We start from the raw sequence: 23,307 nt of genomic DNA on the forward strand, positions 1-23,307 counted from the left end.
AGAGGCTTGTGGTTACGCAAATGATAAAAAAATTATTGTTATCATATGATTCATATAGATAGGTCTATGGTTTTAAAGAAAAATGGATTAATAACCTTTAAAGTCCCTAAACTTCTTTAAGTTCAGGAAAAAAATCAAGAATCCTCTATAACTTTATTTTGGTTCCTAAATTTTGCAAGATTCACATAATCTAAAATTCGAGTTGTGACATCCCGAATCCATACCGAGTTCAATTAATATTAGAGATAATATTATAAATTAGTTATATTTGAAATATCAATAAAAAAATCGAAGCTTAATCCTTATCCCAGATTCTTTCAGCCACTACAGCAAAACAGAGTATTAGTGGCATTTTTTTGTCCAATAGCGGTGTTTTTAAGCGCCGCTAAAAATACTTACAGTGATAGGAAAACGCCGCAAGAAGCGCCGGCCATACCAGCATCGCTAAAGTTAGTGGCGTTTGAGAACAGAAAACGCCGCAAAATGTCGATATCTATAGCGGCGTTTTTGGAACAAATGCCACAAAAGGTCATATCTATCTATAGCGGTGTTTTGGAACAAACGCTACAAAAGGACAGATCTATGGCATCATTTTTTATATCAGACACCGCAAAAGGTCATATCTATAGCGGTGTTTGATATCAAATGGGATGGATCTCTCTCGTACTGCCTTCTTTACATTATCCATTCATCATCCTCAGCCCCATATCCAATAAATCTGACCTGGACTTCCTTCAACAAATAATACAGATGGAACTAAAGTGTCATATACAAATAATACAAATAAATGTCAAAAGGTAGAGAAATGCCAATTATTTATTTTAGCAGGCCAGATCTAGCATAAATTTCGTGCTAGTAACCTAACATCCCTAATTTAGGATTCAATTTCCAAATTTACCATGCTATAGCAGTGCATGGTATGACGAAACAACATTTGAAACAAAGCTGAGAACCTATGAGCCAATGAAAGGCAAAACGTGAAGAATTCCTCGTGTATTAATCACCCATGAATCTTGCTCAACAACTTAATGCTACGTAATGTCTTTCGATGTTTTCGATGGTGGTGTAAAATTGTAATTTTCCATTCCATTGTGTATTTCTTCTTCATTAATTACATAAAATCAAAAGACCCGCACGTCGTACATTTGATTTTGATGGGTGAGTCTTCCGATGATTTTGATGGGTGAGTTTTCCAGTAAGGATTTTCTGCATACACGAAGTCTCAAACTCGAGACCTTGCTTAAGCGATATCAAATTACATATCACTCGAACCAACATCTATTGATAGAACCAAGCTATTTTTATCTTCTTCTATGATTCTATATATCATGCGATTCAGTCACATTTTTTATATTGTATTTATTACGATTATGATAATAATAAATATTATTACGGGTATTACAATTGTATAATAACATTTCAAACAATATTTTACAATTATAGTTTTCGACTGTCTCCGTTCGACAGAATCATCGAACCGATGGTGCTACTATTGCTGCTACTCGCTTCTCTCGACATCGTCAGGTGTTTTCTCCGCAAGCGCTCGAGTAGATGAGTGCGATTGTGCTACCCGTCTTATGAACCGTGGCTTTGCTGTCGACTTTGTATATTAGTCATGACGTTATCTGCTATGAATTTTGTGATCGAGTCCTTCCATTTTTGGTTTCCTTGGATGAGTCGATCAAAATCTGGAAGACTCCGCAAGGAAGCTGTTTTTCCAGCATGAACAGATCAACTTGTGCAAATACCAGACGAACTGCTTCGGTTTTTAGTTTGTCAAACTCACGTTCGATGCTGTAGTGTATGACGAATAACACCGCGGGTCCCTCAACGACGAACATCCGAGATAGCTCATCATCATCATTGTATTGTTGTATATCATTCGGATTGTAATAGCTCCTTTATCTCTGCCTTGATCTTGTTGAACATAGATAGGCCAGTCGTTTCATTCTCCTTTGCGAATAGAGCGGCAAATCTAAGCTTGGTTTTCTCAGCTCGCTCCAACCTTAGTCTGATAAATATATTTACATATTTATAAATTAGTTAAAAATCTAAAGGTAAATTATTTAAAATAAAATATTAATTACATTATTTTTCATAATCTTTTTAGGTAAATTATACCATTGATTTTAGCCATTATTTTTGAAATTTTGTCAATCATGTCATTCAACTGGTTTTTATTAATCTGGTGTAAGTACAAGATAGTATTTGTTCAAAGATAACTCTCAACCATTTGACATTGAACGCTCACACCTCTGGCATTCCTAGTGCTTGAACCCGAGACCTCAAGGAATAACAATAATTTCTTTACCACCGAGGTTGATTGGTTAATGCGTCATCCAACTATTTAAATACATTTAATAAAGACACTTGTCATTAAAATTTAACGAAAATGCTGACGTGACAGTTAATAAAATTAGTATAATTATATATTTGATCCTTAATATTTATAAATTCTATCAATTTGGTCATAATTTTAATTCAATTTAATAAATTTAATCTCCAATTAGGTGGTAACACGTGTCACTACCAGATTAGAGGATATTTTATTAATTTTAATTAGTTATTTTATTTTATTTTGTATCCAATCAGGTGGTGACTCACACAAAGTAAAATATAATCTACACTTATGGAGAATCAAACCAATGTTTAAGAGCATCACAAGGCACACTTGAAGCACTGGGCTACGCCCCTCCCTTAGTAATATTTACAACATTTTATATATTTGGTTTCCAACTGAAGACCATTTGATATAAAGAAAACAAATTGAAAGGAAAATAAGTGACTCGAGAGAACTGAACTTGAGTCTCATAAGATGTTTGGGTGAGTTCTTACCCTTGGTTTGATCCCCTTAGAAGTAGATTATATTACATGCATTTTGCTTATTAAATCAGGTGGTGACATGTCACCACCTGATTGGTACAAAATAAAATAAAATAAAATAATAAAATATTATCAATCTGGTAGTGGCATGTGTCACCACCTAATTGGAGATTAAATTTATTAAATTAAATTAAAATTATGACCAAATTGATAGAGTTTATAAATATTGAGGATCAAATATGTAATTATACCAATTTTATTAACTATCACGTCAGCACTTTCGTTAAATGTTAACGACAAGTGGCTTGATTGAATGCATTTAAATAGTTAGATGAATTGATTGACAAAATTTTAAAAATGGTGGTCAAAATGAAAAGGGGTAATAATTAGATGGTCAGTGGTATAATTTATCCCAAAAATTATGGAAAATAAAAAAATTTATGGAAAATAAATAAATAAATATTTTATTTTAAATAGTTTGCCTTTATATTTTTAACTAATTTATAATTATACGTTAAGTGATTTAGAATTTTAATTTTTCATAAATTAAATTAGTGATGCTCATCATTAATGGTACTCAATGGAACTGGTCGAGCATGGTAGAGTCATCGTATATGTTTTATATTGATCTTTCTGAATGTTAAGATTATTTATGCTTACTAAGGGTGTAAAAAGCTGACCCGACCTGTAAAACTGACTGAAACCGACTTGAGTTAAAACTGTTTTTGACATACGATGTGGCGATCTGAAACCGACTCGAGTCGGAACTGGTGTTGACCAGAACCCGAGTTGGACCTGGAAATTGTGGATCTGAACCCGACCTGCACCCGACCTGAGAACGACCTGAACCCGAATTGAACCGAAAATATGATACCTGAACCCGAATTGCATCCGACTGATATGAACCCGAACCCGAGATTGACCTGGTAAATAACTAGTATTACCCGACCTGTTTTCAACCTGACTTGTTATGAACCTGACCTGTAATTGACTCAACCTGTAAATGATCTAACATGTTAAAGTGATAAGATATTGTCCTGACTTATAAGTAATATGTTATAATTAATATAATTATATTATTTTAAATTTATAATAAACTTATGATAATTAAATTAATATGGTTACTTTTTTGAAATTTAGTTTTTATATTAATTATAATTTGTATATTATAAATTTGATTTTTATATTAATTCCAATTCTTTATATTATTTATAATTCTTATATTATAAATTTTATTTATAATCACTAAATTAAATTTAAATCTTATCTTATTGAACATGATTTTATTAAATTATATAAATTGAGTTAAAATATTCATAAATCTAATTTGTGTTAAGTTGTGTTGCAGTTACCGAATCATGTCAGCTAATTACGAAGGAGCTCGCAGAGTATCATGATTAGTTCCAAAGCATTGAATCATTGAAGCACAAAATTTCCACAAATTCCAAAGTGGACAAGAACAAGTTCCTTGATGGAGCTGTCTCACCAAGAGTACTTGTTTAAACTTAAGATGTAATGGTTATAGAGCAACTAGTCATTTAGGTAGTACTTGTTTAAACTTAAGATGTAATGGTTATAGAGCAACTAGTCATTTAGGTTCTATGGACCACTTTCAGAAGAAATTTCATTATCAAATGGTCATCATCCATAACAAGTAAAGTATTTTCACCACTCTAAGTTCGAATGTAAAGATCGGACCCCTCTTTTGCCTCCGGGGAAGCTGTTACGGTGAACCATTCTTTCAACTTTCACAAACTTGGTGCTAAGTAGAAATTAAACAATAACCTACCCATAAGTCCAATTTCTTTTCTCCTGGAGGCTGTCTTGCCTCGATTGGTTTCAGTCTGGTTATCAGCTCCAACAAGATAACCCCAAAAGCATAAACATCAGTTTTATCATACACTTTTCCATGTTGGAAATACTCGGGTGCCAAGTAGCTACATACCTAAAATATGAGAGAAAAAAAGACAAATCTTTACCGAGTATTTCATGAAGCAAAATAAAACGAAAAAGTATCATTTATCTTTCTATAGGACAATGTTGTTGACAGCATACCCAAGTGCTCCTTTAACGGTTTTGCAAAGGAATGGAATTGAAGGTGTGGATGTCCAAGTTGCTAATCCAAAATCACACAACTACAACCATTACAATTGCAGATATCACATAATCAAATTGCAAAACAATGACTTCTATCCGTTTTCAACTCAAGAATTAAGGACCAAGATCCTTACCTTGGGTGTTTTCTTGGAAGAAAGAAGAATATTAGAGGGCTTGATATCTCTATGAACAACACATCTTTCAGTTCCGTTGCTACTATAAATCCTTAATATACCGCAATTTAGCAAAATAAGCTAACTGGTCCAAAGGCTTTATGCTAGAGAATCAATTTTGAAATACCGAACATACAAAATGTAAAACAACATTGTACACACAGGAGATGCTGGCAACCTCTGTCAACATCCAAACCAGTTTATACTAGGTGTGAAGAACGCAATTGGAAAACTAAAGCACTTGGGATGGATGAAGTGGGTTTTACAAATATCAAAATACAATTTTGCAGTATAATTTAAGGCCCTGTAAGCAAAACCTGTATTCTCCCATCTATTTTTGAGCTATCACAATCTATTATAGCCTTGATTATTGGATTCAAAGAATGTATAGTGAATAGAATCAATTACATAACCAAATAATTTGTTCAAATTAGTACTGCTGCGTATCCCTCCAAAAAGAAACTTTAACAAATAAAAGAAGGCTCCTTGACAGAGAAACTTTAAAAAGTAATGGAAAGAAATAAACTTCCACTTATAATAATTTGGTGAAATAACAGTCAGTACAATAGCCGATTTGATCTAAAGTTTCCCCACTCAAATGCCAATTTCTGTCTTCAGATGCCATAAGAAGCGTAATGAACACTTTTAATTTGTAGAAAGCAACCAAACCATGCAAACTAAATAGATTTCTATCCATTACCAATTTTCATTGCTTCGCTGAAGTACCCAATTCTACTTCCAAAACTATAACATAACATTCAATCATACAACTTACAGGCAAAACAATATAACCATACCTCATAGGAAAGAACCCTCACATTTAAGCTTGAAGCTACCTGTCATTTCAATCAACTTCATCAAGATATATACCAAAAAATAAACAAATTCCAATTAATAGAATAACACTAAATATCACTCAAAAAAGACCAAAAAGAAAAATAGAAGCTTTGTGCTCACCCATGTAAAACGTGCTGAGAGCCCAACACCTACTCTAATCCAGAAAAGTGGCAACCCTCTGCAAAATATAAACACATAAACAACTAAGCAAAGAAATAAATGTTAATAAAATATACGCACACCAGAAACTATATATATTTTTAATGTCCGTCTAATCAATATTTTCTCTTCACTAACCCAAAACTGCTAAAAACTAAAATTAAACAATTAAAAACTATAATTATTTCACTAAAAATGTGTAGATTATTAAAGTTTGATATCAATTCACATACAACTATTTCATATACAAGAAAAATAATACAGTATTCCATTATACGTGAAAATTATGTCTCTGTTTGATAATCGGTTTTTGCTCATTACAAAGTTACTAAGAAAAAGGATTAAAAATGGATAAATGACTAAAATGCAACATTAATTCTAATATAGACTACTACTTTCTAATCCTGAGCTGAAGCAATGTTTTTTCCCCTGAAAAGTTAGCTCATTTTATCCCATTTTCAAAAGCAGAAATTAGAAACCAAAGATAATACAAGGAAAACGATGAATTGAATTACATTTGAGAGGAAAGCGGTGGCATAGTTGGATAAGGGTTGACTCCAACCGAAGAAGTTTGTTGATTACTTGAAGAAGAAATGCTAGCAAACCTTTCGTCTCCAGATTTTCTGAAAACTAAACCTTAGGCAGGGAAAACAGGAAACAACAATGAAAGAGGGAAAACGAGAGAAAAGAGGGAGATTTTAGATGTTGAACGGGAAGAAGAGAGACAAAAAATAAGGAGGGAGGGTTTGGCCGGGAAGAGGCGGGAGAAAATGTTAATTTTGGGGCATGTTTTCAATTTCATTCCTATAAAATTTATATTAATAAACTATTTATAATTAATATTAAAATAATTATATATTATAATTAATATTAAAATAATTATATATTATAATTAATATTAATATAATTAATATTAATATTAACTTATATTAATATAATCTAGTTTATAATTTATAATTAATATAAAATATAGTCTATCAAATTTAATGTTACTTTTTATTAATTTAAGCTTCATATTTAAAATTTGTTCAATTTGATCCTTATATATTTTCCAATTCTTTCAATTAATATATATGTTTATATTAATAAATTAATATATAGTTTATTTATACTATATAGTTTATATACACTAATGAACTATATAATATATAGTTTGTATATATCATATACTATATAGGTTATATATACTAATGAACTATATAATATATAGTTTATATATACTAATGAACTATAATATATAGTTTATATATAATGAACTATATAAATGTATAGTTTATATATACGATATAGTCTATATATGTTATATAGTTTATATATACTAATAAACTATATAATGTATAGTTTAGGGTTTAGGGTTTAGGATTTTTATATATATTTCATATGTAAATTATACTATATAGTATATATAATTTATATATATAATATATAGTTTATATATATAATATATAGTATATGAATAAAACTATAGTATATATATATAGGTCATATGCAAACTATATAGTATATAAATATCAACTATAGTATATATATATATAGGTCATATGTAAACTATATAGTTTATATATATAGTTCATATGTAAACTATATAGTTTATATATATAGTTCATATGTAAACTATAGTTCATATGTAAATATTAACTATAGTTTGTATATAAACTATATAGTTTATATGTAAACTATAGTTAGTATATAAACTATATAGTTTATATACAAACTATAGTTAATATTTACATATGAACTATAGTTTATATATATAGTTCATATGTAAACTATAGTTCATATGTAAATATTAACTATAGTTTGTATATAAACTATATAGTTTATATGTAAACTATAGTTAGTATATAAACTATATAGTTTATATGTAAACTATAGTTCATATTGAAAAATATCAACCTTAGTATATACATATTTATATATATAGTTCATATGTAAACTATAGTTCACATATATAGTATATAAATATAAACTATAGTTTATATAAATAGTATAAAATATGGTATAAAATATAAATTATAGTATGTAGTTTATATAAATATAAATATAAACCCTAACCCTAACCCTAAAACATAAACCCTAAACCATATAATATATATATAAACTATATAGTTTATATTAATAAATTATATAATTTATACAATATATATTATTTATAATTATACATAATATATAAATATAAATTGTATAGTTTATATATAATTCATATATAATTTATATATAAACTATGTAGTTTCTATATAGTTCAATAGTTTATATATAAACTATATAGTATTATAGTTTATACATGGTATATATAGTTTATACTTTATACATAATATATAAATAAACTATATAGTTTATATATATAATACATATACTTTATATATAAACTATATAGTTTATATTATATATATATATGACGATTTTCCCCAAAAATCACCGGTGATCGGTATATATACCGATCTAACACCGGTCAAATTATATTTACCGATCTAACACCCGTAGCAGTAAAGCGCGCCCCCTGAACCGCGCTATATACTGATTTGGCGCCACGTGGAGTATAGCGTGCCCCCTGTACCGCGCTATACACTGACTGGGTTACACGTGGGGTATAGCGCGCCCCCTGCTCCGCGCTATACACCACGTAGGGGTATAGAGCGAATCAGGGGCCGCGCTATACGCCGTACCAAAATTATATTTAACGCGGTCCCTGATCCGCGCTATATAATAATTACATATAACGCGGTGCAGGTACCGCGCCATATATGTTTATAAATCGGTTCTCGTATCTCTCCTCACATCTCCTCGCATCTCTCCTCTCTTATAAATTAATACAACAATTCCGTCAACGAGTAATAATTCTGGCAATCTTCTTATATTTGATTTATAAGTTCTTGCGATTTTTCATTATAAGGTAATTTTGTTATAATTTTTAAATTATACTTATTATTTATTATCATTATTTGAAAAAATATTATACTAATTATTTTTAATTAATTTTTATGTTTGTAAAATTGAAAAGCGGGAGCATACGTCGAAATAGTTTTGCAGTGCAGGTAATAATATAAAATTATATTATTTAAATTATTTACGTTGATGTGTAAAAAAATTGTGTTGTATTTTCGTTCATATATAATTTACTTAATCAAGTTTGTTTAAGTTATTTTTTTGCAGATATAATATTGCCGCACTTTTAAACTCAAAGAATGGCGCAACTTTCAGCTATTGTTTATTATAATGGTGAAATTCGAGAAGATGAAACCGGAGTTATTTTCGTATCAAATGAGCATGTTAAAATATCATTAAAAAGAAACATAACTCTTGAGGAGCTGATAACGAAGATTTCAAGGAAGATTCATGTTGGAAGTAACAGAAAAATGTCGTCATTGCAGTACAGATTTCCAACATCATTGTTGCCATTAACTTATACATCGTTTGAACTTTCGAACAATGATGATGTTCAAATGATGGTTGAAGCTCAAAGTAATTATTCAGACGCCGCTATTGAGATGTATGCACATTTTGTTCAAGTGCGTGCTGTTCGGGGTCAATCTTTAAGCTCACACTATGGGCTGGCTGAACAAGTTGATCAAGTTGACAGTCGGACTACAGTAATGTGTAATGATTTTAATGCCATAATGGGGAGACATTCATCCGCAACTCGTTACGATATGTACCGAGGTGCGTCCACGAACAATTCGCATGACAACACCGTGTCCAGTTCAAGGGGAAGGCATTCATCTGCAAATTTCTTTGACCATATGGAGATGCCATCGATGCAACCATCAGTGCAGTTTCCATTTGACACGATGGCTTCAAGCTCCAGGGGGAGGCATTCGACTGCGAGCTTTTTCGATCTCAATGTCGATATGCCTTCCAGTTCAAGGGGAAGGCGTGCAAGTAGTAGCAGGTTCTTCGACCTAAATGTGGAGAGCATGGAGGAACCATCATCTCCACCAGAAGAACCGCTTCGTGAGCCTGGTGCGGATGGTGCTGAGACTGGACTATTCATTCACCCAAATCACCGCAATTCAACTTCGATGATGATGAAGTTCCATGAAATGTGGCATAAATTGACCCTCCTGCACACATGTATGAAGCTGATTATGGTGTAATGTACGGGCCAGAATTTGTAGATATGCCTCATCTCGGTGACTATGGATATTACTCATCAATAAATAATGGTGAGTTATCTTTAGGCATGGAGTTTTCAAGCAAAGAAGAAGCGATGATGGCTATCAAAAATTACAATATCCGTAATTCTGTTCAGTCCAGAGTCAACCGATCGACGACCGAAAAATATGTATGCTATTGTGCCCGACGCAAAAACGGATGCAATTGGATGGTTCGCGTATAGAAAATGAAGAGGAAAAACAACATATGGGAACTAATAGTATACAACGGTCCTCACGCATGTTGTACTGGAGGGGTCAACCAAGATCATCCCAACTTGGACTCTGAAGTGATATGTCAAGCCATCATGCCCATGGTAAAAGCAAGCTCTCATATAGTTGTTGCAGTGTTGATTTCATCTATACAATCGCAGTATGGGTACACTGTCTCCTATAAAAAAGCTTGGTTGGCAAAACAAAATGCCATTGTCAAACTTCATGGCGAATGGGATGCATCTTACAATAAACTTCCAGGTTGGTTTAGGCTGGTGCGGACGTTGAATCATGGGATAATTGTGGACTTTGAAACCTCTTATGCATACTATAATGATCGAGTTCTTCGCGATCGATGCCAATTCTACCGGGTTTTTTAGAGTTACCCACAGTGCATTAATGCTGCCAAATACCGCAAGCCTGTGGTCCAGATCGACGGGACTTTCTTGTATGGAAAATACAAGCAAGTTTTATTATTGGCAGTTGTCCAAGATGGCAATCGCAACATTCTTCCAGTTACTTTTGCTCTTGTCGAATGAGAAGATATGTTGAGTTAATCGATTGACGGAATTGGCCAAGAGGGGGGTGAATTGGTAATTAAAAATTTGGTGGAAGCTTTTTCAGAAAATTGAAAGTAATTGCACAGCAATTTAAAGTGGTTCGACTTTCTCAATCAAAGTCTACGTCCACTACCTTAGCTATACACACTAAGGATTTTCCAACAAATTCACTAATTTGTTCTTTCTTTTGAGGCCAAAGAGATAACCTTACAACACCCTCAAGAATATACCCTAATTCTTGAGAACACTCTTTCCCAAAAGAAGATTACAAATTTACAAACTTACAAGGAAAACCTCACAAGATAAGATGTTTGCACAATTCTAGAATAAGAAAAGAACACTCAAAGATAATTACAAATGAGCACAAATGGTGTTCTTGAAAGCAAAATGAATATTGAAAGAAAAATTGGCTTGATTTGCACAAACTTGGTGTTTGATGCTTTCGCTCTTGTTTCTCTATAATTTCTTATTGATCAAGGGCTTCAGAACTTGTTTAAATACACCTTGAATCACTTCTGAACGTTGGGGATGATTAGTGAAGATCATATAGCCGTTTTAGTGTGAAAACAATTAATAAAACAGCTTGGAGCATGGGGAGAATCGGTACCCCCTATGGGGAATCGGTTCCCTAAGTGTAAAATTCAAATATTTCGATCGTTATACAAGGGGGAATCGGTACCCCCTGGGGGGGAATCGGTTCTCTCCGAGCATACTGGAATTCTCGGAGCCAAACCATTCAGGGGGGAATCGGTATCCCTTAGGGGGGAATCAGTTCCCTCTGAACAATCTGGAATTTTTGGCTTTGAAATGGTTCGAAAAACTTTGTAAAATTATTTTGAAATTGTTTTAAGATTAAAACTTAATTTTACACTTTGAGTAAGGATTAAAAATGATCTTTGAAAGATTTGGAGTAATGTTCTGATATTCGAATAATTCTATCGAATATACTTAGAAAATCATTTGGAAAATCTTAAAATTCATTTAACTTAATTTGTTATATCGAAATATCAAAATGTTTTCAACAATCTCCCCCTTTTTGATATAACAAAACATTTTAGTAATTTTAAGATTTTGAAATCAAGTTTTGAAATTACTCCCCCTTACTTTAACACTTCTTCCATTTATCTTCTCCCCCTTTTTGTTAAATCAAAAAGACAATTTAAAGAATTTAAACAAGGTTTTGAAATCATTTAGCCAATTGATTATATATAATATAAGCTGCTAAGATCACAAGCAAGAGAAACGTTAGCCATTAGTTTCATAATCAATATTCATAATTAATGTGAAATGGCAAAATTGGTCATATATCTAATCATGAAGTAAATGATGCAATAATGAATAAATTTAATCACACCAAATAGATAATTTCTAACCATTCATGAATCCAAACAAATTCAAAGTCAATCAATCCACAAATTCAAACATTCCAAAATATTCAAAATGTTAAAACAACAAGTTTGGAGTTCAAAGCAAAACATTGAATCACATATCCGGATCAGGAGGAGGAAAACGAGCTCGCATAGCGGTCATTTCGTTAGTAAGGTCATTAATACGTGCGTTGGTTGCTTCATTATTTGCACGCATTTCCCGAAGAATTTCTAATTGTTGAGCTCCCATTGTGGATAAATGGGACTCTATAGAAGTAAAGCGCGAATCCATAGTAGCGTATCGAAAATCGAATGTCTCCATAAAGGATTGGAAATATGGAGGCATTGGATGCGTTTGTTGTGCTTGCTCTTCGGGCTGCTCCTCTGGCTGCTCAGGTTCATCTTCGGCTTCATCGATGTCTCGCATTAATTGCTCAAGCTCGAGATCTTCGTCAGCTTCGGATGGAGCTTGTGAAGAACTAGCTCCCGGAGTATTTGTAGAAGATCGAACCCATTCACAGGCTTCCTTATCCTTAATCCATCCTGCTCTCGTTAAGGAAAGAAGGTTAATTTGTTTCTTAAGGGGAAAAACGGCATCTAGACCGACTCTAAGCCCAGCTTTGGAAAACAGATTACTCAAAATGCAACCGTAAACAAGAGATGAACAGAGTTTTTTGTTAGGAACAAGATTTACGGTTTCAACAATTTCAGAAAAAATAATCTGAGGTAGGTTGATTTTAATATTGTTTTTGAAACAATGTAACCACCAAAGATCTAAGGCTCTAAGAGTAGAATAACGACCTCCGGATGGTCGAAACCACCAAGAAATCATTAGATGAAGAAAACGTTCATGAAGGTCTAGGACACTTGCACTATCCCTTCTTTTATAACGAGATCCTAAAACCTGTTTTTCATTTGAAATACCATCATTATCTAATCCAAATGTATTGGTTATGTAAGCCGAGTCAATATATAAGAATTGTCCTAGAAGGTAGGAATGAATTCCTATGGTTTCGGTTTCAGTTTGGTTTTTAACACAAACGGCATTAGAATAGAAAATACGAACAAGTTGATGGTAAACGATGGGTTCAAGGTCAAAGAGTTTATCAAATTTTCACTATTGTAAAAAGAGGAAGATATTTAAAATTGATAGCTAACATAGCTTGACGAGAAGGAATACGTTCTTCCCGGATTTTGTAAGAGTCGAAATATTGATAATACTAAAAACGATGATTTCTAGGACCAGGATGATTGAAACATGAATTTTGGATAGTCAAATTAGGATCAATAGGATTAGGATTAGAAATTGGAATAGATGGAGGATTTGGAGGTGGATTTGGTTGACGGTGTGAACGACTAGATGAAGACCTAGCACGTTTAGGATTGGACATGGTTTAGGAAATCATAATAGAATTGATAACCTACAATTTAGAAAACACATGTATGCAATTCAATCAATCCCAAAACTCAATTGAGTCCTCAATATTTCAAGGTTCTCTAAATCAATCCTAATGGGCAAAGTTTTTGAAAAACTTTTGAAAAATATGGTTTTGAGAAACAATATATGTATAGTTTTCATAACAACATAATTTAATCAAAACACTATAATTTGAAAATTAATTTTTTTTATTTCGAAAATTTAGAAAATTTTGAAAACATCTTGTGTTTTTGATGAAATTAGTTGTAATATCTAGTTTCTAATCACTAAATAATCAATGACCAATCAAAAATTCAACCTAGAACTAATTAAAACTAGTTCTATGTTCATAAATTGATAAAAAGAAGTTTTGGAAAAATACCTTGAATGATTTCGGATTTGAGTGAGATTAGATGAAGTTTGCAAGTTTTTGATGATTCTAACAGGTTTAGAGGATGATATTTGAAGTGAATTCTGATTAAAAACGTTGATTTGAGGAAAAAATGGAGATTTGAATGCTTAGAGGGTGAGAAACGGCGGAAGGAAGAAAATAAGAGAGGTTTGAGCAAATATTGGGTTCTGCCCGTGTTAAAACCAGAACCCTAGGGGGGTATCGATTCCCCTATAGGGGGAATCGGTTCCCTCAAGGGGGATCGATTTCCTCTGCACCAAAATGCTAAAATCCGATTTTAAACATCCAAAATGCTAAATTAATTTCCTCTAATGGTATTGGCAACTCATATATTGAAAATTAATCATGTTCAAACAATTCAATTAATCTTTAAACGATATTTGAACATAAAATTAATTTTTCGTCAAGAATCATAAACTCCTCCTAACTAATAGCAATGAATGCAATCAAAAATTACTATTATAAGCATTTTTCATTTATTATTAAAAGTGCTAACATTATTTTAAACACTCAGTGAAGATAGATTGGTCAAACCCTAATTCTCTCCTAAGTGTCCAAAATCGTTCCTTGTCTAAAGGTTTTGTAGAGATATCCGCTAATTGGTGCAAAGTATCAACAAATTCTAGAACTACATCTTCCTTAGTGACATGGTCTCTAATGAAGTGATGTCTTATTTCAATGTGCTTAGTTCTAGAGTGTTGGATGGGATTTTTAGTGAGACAAATAGCACTAGTGTTGTCACACTTGATAGGAATGGTACCTACTTCAATTCCATAATCAAAAAGTTGTTTTTTCATCCATAAAACTTGTGCACATCAACTACCAGCTGAAATGTATTCGGCTTCAGTGGTAGATAATGCAACACAATTTTGTTTCTTTGAAAACCAAGAAATTAGCATATTTCCAAGGAATTGACAAGTACCGGAGGTGCTTTTCCTATCTAATTTGCATCCTCCATAATCCGCATCAGAAAAAGCATGCAAGCTAAAGCTAGAGTCTCTAGGATACCAAAGTCCTAAACTAGGAGTGTCCTTAAGGTATATAAAGATTCTCTTAACAGCTAGTAAATGTGATTCCTTAGGGCATGATTGAAATCTAGCACATAAGCAAACACTAAACATAATGTCTGGTCTACTTGCAGTTAGATAAAGTAGAGATCCAATCATTGACCTATATAATTTAACATCTACACATTTACCTCCTTCATCTAAGTCAAGCTTTGTTGAAGAGCTCATTGGAGTGTCATGAGGTTTCCCATTTTCCAGTCCAAACTTCTTGAGCATATCTTTGACGTATTTAGCATGATTGATGAAGATGCCATCTTTTCTTTGCTTGATTTGGAGTCCCAAGAAAAATGAGAGCTCCCCCATCATGCTCATCTCAAACTCACTTTGCATTAGCTTAGAAAATTCTTGGCAAAGAACATCATTAGTAGAACCAAATATTATATCATCAACATAAATTTGAACTACTAAAAAATCTTTACCTTTATGCTTCAAAAATAATGTAGTGTCAACCTTCCCTTTTGAAAAACCTTTTTCAATTAAAAAATTTGACAATCTTTCATACCAAGCTCTAGGAGCTTGCTTTAAACCATAAAGAGCTTTTGTCAATTTTAAAACATGATCCGGAAAATTTGAATCTTCAAAACCTAGAGGTTGTTCCACATACACTTCTTCTTTTATAAAACCATTTAAAAATGCACTTTTAACATTTATTTGATATAATTTAAATTCATTGAAACATGAAAATGCTAATAACATTCTAATTGCTTCCATCCTAGCTATTGGAGCGTATGTTTCATCATAGTCAATGCCCTCTTCTTGAGTATACCCTTGAGCAACAAGTCTAGCCTTGTTTCTCACTATATTACCACTCTCATCAAGCTTATTCCTAAATACCCATCTAGTACCTACAGTAGATTTATTACTAGGCCTTTCAACTAATGTCCATATTTTACTTTTCTCAAATTGATTTAACTCTTCTTGCATAGCCATAATCCAATGTTCATCACTTAATGTTTCTTTAATATTCTTAGGCTCTATGCATGAGATAAATGCAACATAATTACAAATATTTCTAAGAGAAGATCGAGTTATTACCCCTTTTGATGGATCACATATAATTTCACCATCCTTGACATAGTTGTACTCTCTTGGATAAGATACTTCCCTTTCTTCAATGGTTGGATTCTCAAGAGGATCATGAGTTTCCTCATTTTTCGTTTCTTCTTTTGATGATGGTTCTCCAACGTCATGTCTAACATCATTTGTATTTATAACACCTACATCATCATTCACACAAGAATCCTTCCTCGGAAGGGGATTATCATCGAAAACAACATGTATAGACTCTTCTACAACTAAAGTTCTTTTATTAAATACACGATAGGCTTTAGAATTTAAGGAATAACCCAGAAAAATTCCTTCATCACTTTTAGCATCAAATTTGCCAAGGTTTTCTTTACCATTGTTTAAAACAAAATATTTACATCCAAAAGGATGAAAATAACTAATGTTAGGCTTTTTAATTTTGAAAATTTCATATGAAGTTTTCTTTAAAATTGGCCTAATCATTACTCGATTTACAACATAACAAGCGGTATTTGTGGCTTCCGCCCAAAATATTTTGGCAAATTATTTTCACAAAGCATGGTTCTAGCATTTCTTCTAAAGTTTGATTTTTCCTCTCAACAACTCCATTTTGTTAAGGGGTTCTAGGTGCTGAAAAATTCTGGCTAATACCGTTAGAGTTACAAAATTCAGTAAATCCAAGATTTTCAAATTCAGTTCCATGATCACTCCTAACACTAGTTATAGAGTAACCTTTTTCATTTTGGATTACTTTTGAAAACGTGATGAATTGTTCTAATGCTTCATCTTTAGTATTTAAAAATAGAACCCAAGTATATCTAGAATAGTCATCTACCAAGATAAATGCATATTGTTTTCCACCCAAGCTAGTAGTTCTAGTTGGCCCAAAAAGATCTAAATGGATCAATTATAAAACTCTACTAGTTGATACATCATTAATGGATTTAAAAGAAACTCGCTTTTGTTTTCCTTTAGCACAAGCATCACAGATTTTATCATTATCAAATTTAAGCTTAGGCAACCCTCTTACTAGGTCTCCTTAAATTAACCGTTGTAAAACACTCATACTAGCATGTCCTAGTCTCTTATGCCATAACCAACTATCATGTTCATCCTTAGCAACTAGGCATAAATTAGTCATATCAAAAGAATCTAAATGCACCATGTATATGTTTCCTATTCTATGAACAACAAGCATAATCCGATTAGATGCAATGTCAATGACTTTACAACCATTAATTTCAAATAAGACATTGAATTCTTTATCGTATAGTTGACTAATACTCAATAGATTATACTTTAATCCATTCACATATAAAATTTGTATGGAAGAGGTATTACCTATTGTACCAATACCTTCAATGTGACCTTTTGAATTGTCTCCAAAAGTCACTTCTCCTCCATTTTTGGAGTTAAGCTCAATGAACCGGCTTTTGTCTCCGGTCATGTGTCTTGAGCATCCACTATCAAGGTACCATGAATTTGAATTTGTTTCCCGTGCCTTGTAGCAATGCTCATTTCCCTTAGAATCTTCCCCAAATGCCATCAAGCACAAGTTAGCTACTTCTTGTTCCTCTTCATCGGAACTTTCTTCATCGCTCCATGTAGCCACATGAGCCTTGTGCTTATTCTTTGATTGACCCTTTTTCTTCAATTGTGGGCAATCATATTTGACATGCCCTGTTTTTTGCATTCGTAGCAAATGATTGGGTCCTTTTTTTTTCGGTTCATTTTTTAGGCCTTCATTTCATTTGAATTTTCTTCCTCGATAAGGTCTCATCATTTTTCTGAACCGTTTGGCAAACAATGTCATTTCCTCGTCATCGTCATCGTTATTCGAATCACTCTCATCTTTTGTGGATTTGAGAGCAACTCCAATGTTTTTCTTCTTCTCCTTATCCTTTGGCATCTCGTCAATCTTGTCGAGGTCCACCTCATCTTCGAGTATCATTTCATGAGTGAGGAGTGACCCAATCAGCTCTTCAAGAGTTAAGGACGTTAAGTCCTTAGACTCGATGATTGTCGTCTTCTTTGATTGCCACGCTTTTGGGAGGGAGTAGACTAACTTCCTCACAAGCTTTTCATTTGAAATGATCTCTCCATATGATTTGAGACTATTGACAATCGTTGAAAATCTATCCGTCATAGCTTTGATATCTTCATTTAGTTTCATCCTGAAATTTTCATAGCTATGTGTTAGAATACTAATTTTAGATTTCTTTACCTCATCGGTACCTTCATGAGTGACTTGAAATTTGTCCCATATTTCTTTGGCGGTTGTACACGATGAAACTCTTCCGTATTCATCTGGTCCAAGAGCACAAAAAATGATATGGATGGCTTTGGAGTTGAGCTGGAACATTCTTGTCTCTCCTTCACTCCACAACCTTGGATGAGTGAGAGGTTTGATGTATCCTTCTTCTACAACATTCCATGCTCCCATGTCACTTGCTTGAATGAAGTACATCATTCTATTCTTCCAATAGGCATAGTTAGCTCTATTGAAAAAAGGAGGCTTGTTGACGGGCATCGAGTCGAGACTGGAGTCGAAGTTTGAAGAGGAGGCCATTGATGACTTTGATTATCGATATAACTCTTCCCGAATCGACTCAAGAGGCGATTAAACCTTCAAATGAGTTAGGCTCTGATGCCAATTGTTGAGTTAATCGATTGATGGAATTGGCCAAGAGGGGGTGAATTGGCAATTAAAAATTTGGTGGAAGCTTTTGCAGAAAATTGAAAGTAATTGCACAGCGATTTAGAGTGGTTCGACTTTCTTAATCAAAGTCTACGTCCACTACCTTAGCTATCCACACTAAGGATTTTCCAACAAATTCACTAATTTGTTCTTTCTTTTGAGGCCAAAGAGATAACCTTACAACACCCTCAAGAATATACCCCAATTCTTGAGAACACTCTTTCCCAAAGAGAAGATTACAAATTTGAAAACTTACAAGGAAAACCTCACAAGGTAAGATGTTTGCACAATTCTAGAACAAGAAAAGAACACTCAAAGATAATTACAAATGAGCACAAATGATGTTCTTGAAAGAAAAATGAATATTGAAAGGAAAATTGGCTTGATTTGCACAAACTTGGTGTTTGATGCTTTCTCTCTTGTTTCTCTATAATTTCTTATTGATCAAGGGCTTCAGAACTTGTTTAAATACACCTTGAATCACTTCTGAACGTTGGGGATGATTAGTGAAGATCATATAGCCGTTTTAGTGTGAAAACAATTAATAAAACAACTTGGAGCATGGGGGGAATCGGTACCCCCTATGGGGAATCAGTTCCCTAAGTGTAAAATTCAAATATTTCGACCGTTATACAAGGGGGAATCGGTACCCCCTGGGAGGGAATCGGTTCCCTACGAGCATACTGGAATTCTCGGAGCCAAACCATTCAGGGGGAATCGGTACCCCCTTAAGGGGGAATCGGTTCCCTCTGAGCAATCTAGAATTTTTTGCTTTGAAATGGTTCGAAAAACTTTGTAAAATTATTTTGAAATTGTTTTAAGATTAAAACTTAATTTTACACTTTGAGTAAGGATTAAAAATGATCTTTGAAAGATTTGGAGTAATGTTCTGATATTCGAATAATTCTATCGAATATACTTAGAAAATCATTTGGAAAATCTTAAAATTCATTTAACTTAATTTGTTATATCGAAATATCAAAATGTTTTCAACAAGATACAGATTCTTGGGCTTTTTTCCTCCGAAATTTACGTGCACATGTTATCACGAGGGAAAAACTCTGTGTCATTTCATATCGCGGAGCTGGGATCAAAGCAGCAATGGAGTCTTTGGGTCCAATGTGGCAACCACCCTTTGTTCAACATAGGTATTGTCTCCGACACATTGTTGCGAACTATCATGGAATGTACAAGAAGAATGATGAACGTCAATTAATTGTGTGCATGGGTAAGTGAAAGCAAGTTAGTAAGTTATACATTTTTTGATCAGGTTACGAACTACTTACTCGAACGTTTGAATCAATGCTTCAAGATTTGCGGGCGAAGAACGAGGAAGGATACGATTACATCAGCCTCATCGATAAAGAAATATGGACGAACACATATGATGGTGGATATCGATATGGACACATGACGACCAACTTGGCTGAGGCAATCAATTCAACCTTAAAGGGTGCACGTCACTTACCTGTAGTGGCTTTGGTAAAAACTACATATTTTCGTTTGGGGGCACTTTTTGCGAAGCTCGGGGACAAGCTCAAACCTAGATGCAAGGCGGTCATGTCTATCACCCTAGATTAGTTGCAAATCTACAGAAAAAAAATTACTGCATCAAATGGAATGTTTGTAACAAGCTTCTCAAGAAGGCATGAAATGTTTCGTGTCAATGAGTTGCCGCGACCTCTTCAAGGGATTGAAGATGTTTCGTTAAGAGTAAATCTAAGGGACAGAATGTGTGACTGCGGGTTTTTCAAGCTCTGAAGTATCCATGCTCTCATATGATAGCAGCTTGCTCGTATACACGTCAAGACTATAACCATTTTGTGGATCCCGTATACCTACTATCTGAAGTTTTTAAGGTATACGAATTTGAGTTTACCCCTATAGGTAATGACAAAGACCCTGATGAGGTTCAAGATTGGCTTCCGATTATACCAAATTCGAGTTTATTGAGGGAGCGTGGTTGTCCAAAATCCAATCGAATTCATTGCGATATGGATATTCGAGAAAGATCTAGACAAGACAGAAGATGTGGCCATTGTAGAAACCCAGGACACACTAGAAAAACATGTCCACTTCTGTTGTCATCAAGTAACAATTGATGAGGAAATGATGTATTTGTTTATCAAATAAAAAATCTTGTATTTTAATTTGCATTTACTTCAAGTTAATGTCATTCGATAATCGCTGATGAAGATTAAAAAAAATGAACACAATTATTAAATTTTATCAAACTAATAACAATTTGGTATTTAAATATAACAAACTTACAATAAGAATTAAATGGTAAATATAACCAAATTACAATAACTGATATTAAATGGTAATAAACAAAATTAACTGAAATATATTAAAAAAAAGTCCAACAAATTTAACAAAATAAAGTAAGTATTAAATGAGAAATAATAAAAAATTACAATTAAATAAAATAAAGTAAATACAAATATAATAAAAAAATATATCGATGTCTGTGTCGCGAATGTGTTCCGCAGGGCGGTGGCTGTCGGTCTCGAGGAGGATTTCTTCGTATCACTGGTTCTGACTCCTCACTGTCATCATCGTCGTCGTCGTCATCATCGTCGTCACCATCGTCATCGCCGTCGTCGTCGTCCTGAGCAGGTACATTAGGTTGATGAGGAGCTGATGACGATGAAGCACCTCCAATAGAATAAGGACCCTGGAGGTGTATGACTGACTATCCCACCGGCCTGCGAAAACTGGGAAAAACCAGACAACGCTGAGTGTGAAAACTGTAGAGGAGGTGTCTGTGCTACGGCCATGGGTGATGAGGCTGAACCTGCCAAATATCCAGTATATGAACCCTAAGTTGGATCTGCAAACATAAACCCATAATAGCCTCCAGGAGGGGTCATCTGTGACGGTGGCGGTGGCGGGGTCATAAAACCCTGTGAAGGCGGCGGCGATGGCATCTGGTAATGGAAAGGCAATGGTGGCATCATATATGACTGCGGCATCATATATGGCTGCGGTGGCTGCTGGGAAGGTCTTGATGGTGCAACTGAGGATGAACCGGAAACACCTGCTCTCCGTCCACGAGTCAGGGGACGATGGTGCTGTGTCGGTGAACGTCTCTGTCGACGTCGTGGAAAGGTCTGCCCTCGTGCATCCTCGGGAAGTAGAAATGGTTTCCAGTTACTGTTGAACCACTCATAATAATCCTCAGCATACATCAAGAGGTCATCAAAAATGGGCTCTCTGCGGGGAAGGCGTCGATGTCGATCCTCCCACAACACAACCCACCCATGATGCCTACCAACCAATTTGTATCTGTCTTGCCGCGTCTATCTAAGCTATGCAACTCGTCCATATTGCAAGGTGCTTCCGGAATTGGTTGAAAACAACCAAACTGCCGGAGCACGCGATCAGTGGAGTGCCACTCGACGGTCGCATAACAAATCAGAGGGACCATCGCCATCCAAACATCTGATGGACCCCTCAACTCAGGTAGGATCACCGCCCTCACATCATCAGTAGAATATGACACCCATTCAAACTAAAACAAATAATATATAATTTTTTATCAAAATAATAATCTAATTATAAAACTATAATTTAAAATCGATTTTTAAACATTAAAATTCATACTTGTGTGTCAGCCTTCTGATCGATTAACACCCTAATTTTTTCTAAATCATCAGGTAGCTCCTGATGATGTTTCCTATCAGTAGACCACCTATTCAAGGAAAAAAATTGTTATACGCTGTATAAAATTATTAATATACAAAATCAGCTTTATAATTACCTCAGAAGTAGTGGAAATACGAATGGGTTCTTCACAACAGGACATAAAAAAGGCAATCGATACCATGCCCAAGACTGCAGCAGCAGGAGACATCTGCCGATAGCATTACGTCTGTAGTCAGTGGCTCCACACATCTCCCTATACATCAAAGCCAAAACTGCCGAGCCCCAACTGAATGATCCGGCGAGACGAAAGTCGCTAAGATGTCGCAACCACATGCAGTGAACTAGGTTACGCGATTTGTCCGGCGCAGTATGAATGCCCGTGCATACATCTTAACCTCATCCTAAGAGGCGTTTGCGCTCAACTCCTAAAAATTGGCATCTAACCAATTTAACGGTATCCTACCTCCGATAAAATTTTCCGGGACACGTCATAGACTATCCCGACACAAAGTAGTCCAAGAACCGGAAGCTATCCCCGATATCACATCTCCATCCACCGGAAGCCCCAGGTGCATAGAAACATCCTCAAGCGTGATCGTGCACTCTCCGCACGGAAGATGGAATATGTGGGTCTCCGGCCTCCACCGCTCTACTAAGGC

At 34.1% G+C, this 23,307-nt stretch overlaps 1 long non-coding RNA gene across 1 annotated transcript; it reads right to left on the minus strand.

Moving 5' to 3' along the window:
• Nucleotides 1-5,912: 5,912 nt before the first annotated feature.
• Nucleotides 5,913-6,720, minus strand: LOC120114916. Its single transcript, XR_005515440.1, has 3 exons — nucleotides 6,605-6,720; nucleotides 6,051-6,108; nucleotides 5,913-5,929 (listed from the first exon to the last, which is right to left on the minus strand). It is a non-coding gene; the product is annotated as an uncharacterized LOC120114916 (long non-coding RNA).
• Between the last annotated feature and the right edge of the window lie 16,587 nt (nucleotides 6,721-23,307).

This window comes from Hibiscus syriacus, unplaced genomic scaffold, assembly GCF_006381635.1.
Source record: "Hibiscus syriacus cultivar Baekdansim isolate YM2019G1 unplaced genomic scaffold, ASM638163v2 tig00110253_pilon, whole genome shotgun sequence".
In the NCBI taxonomy this organism is placed as follows: Eukaryota; Viridiplantae; Streptophyta; class Magnoliopsida; order Malvales; family Malvaceae; genus Hibiscus; species Hibiscus syriacus.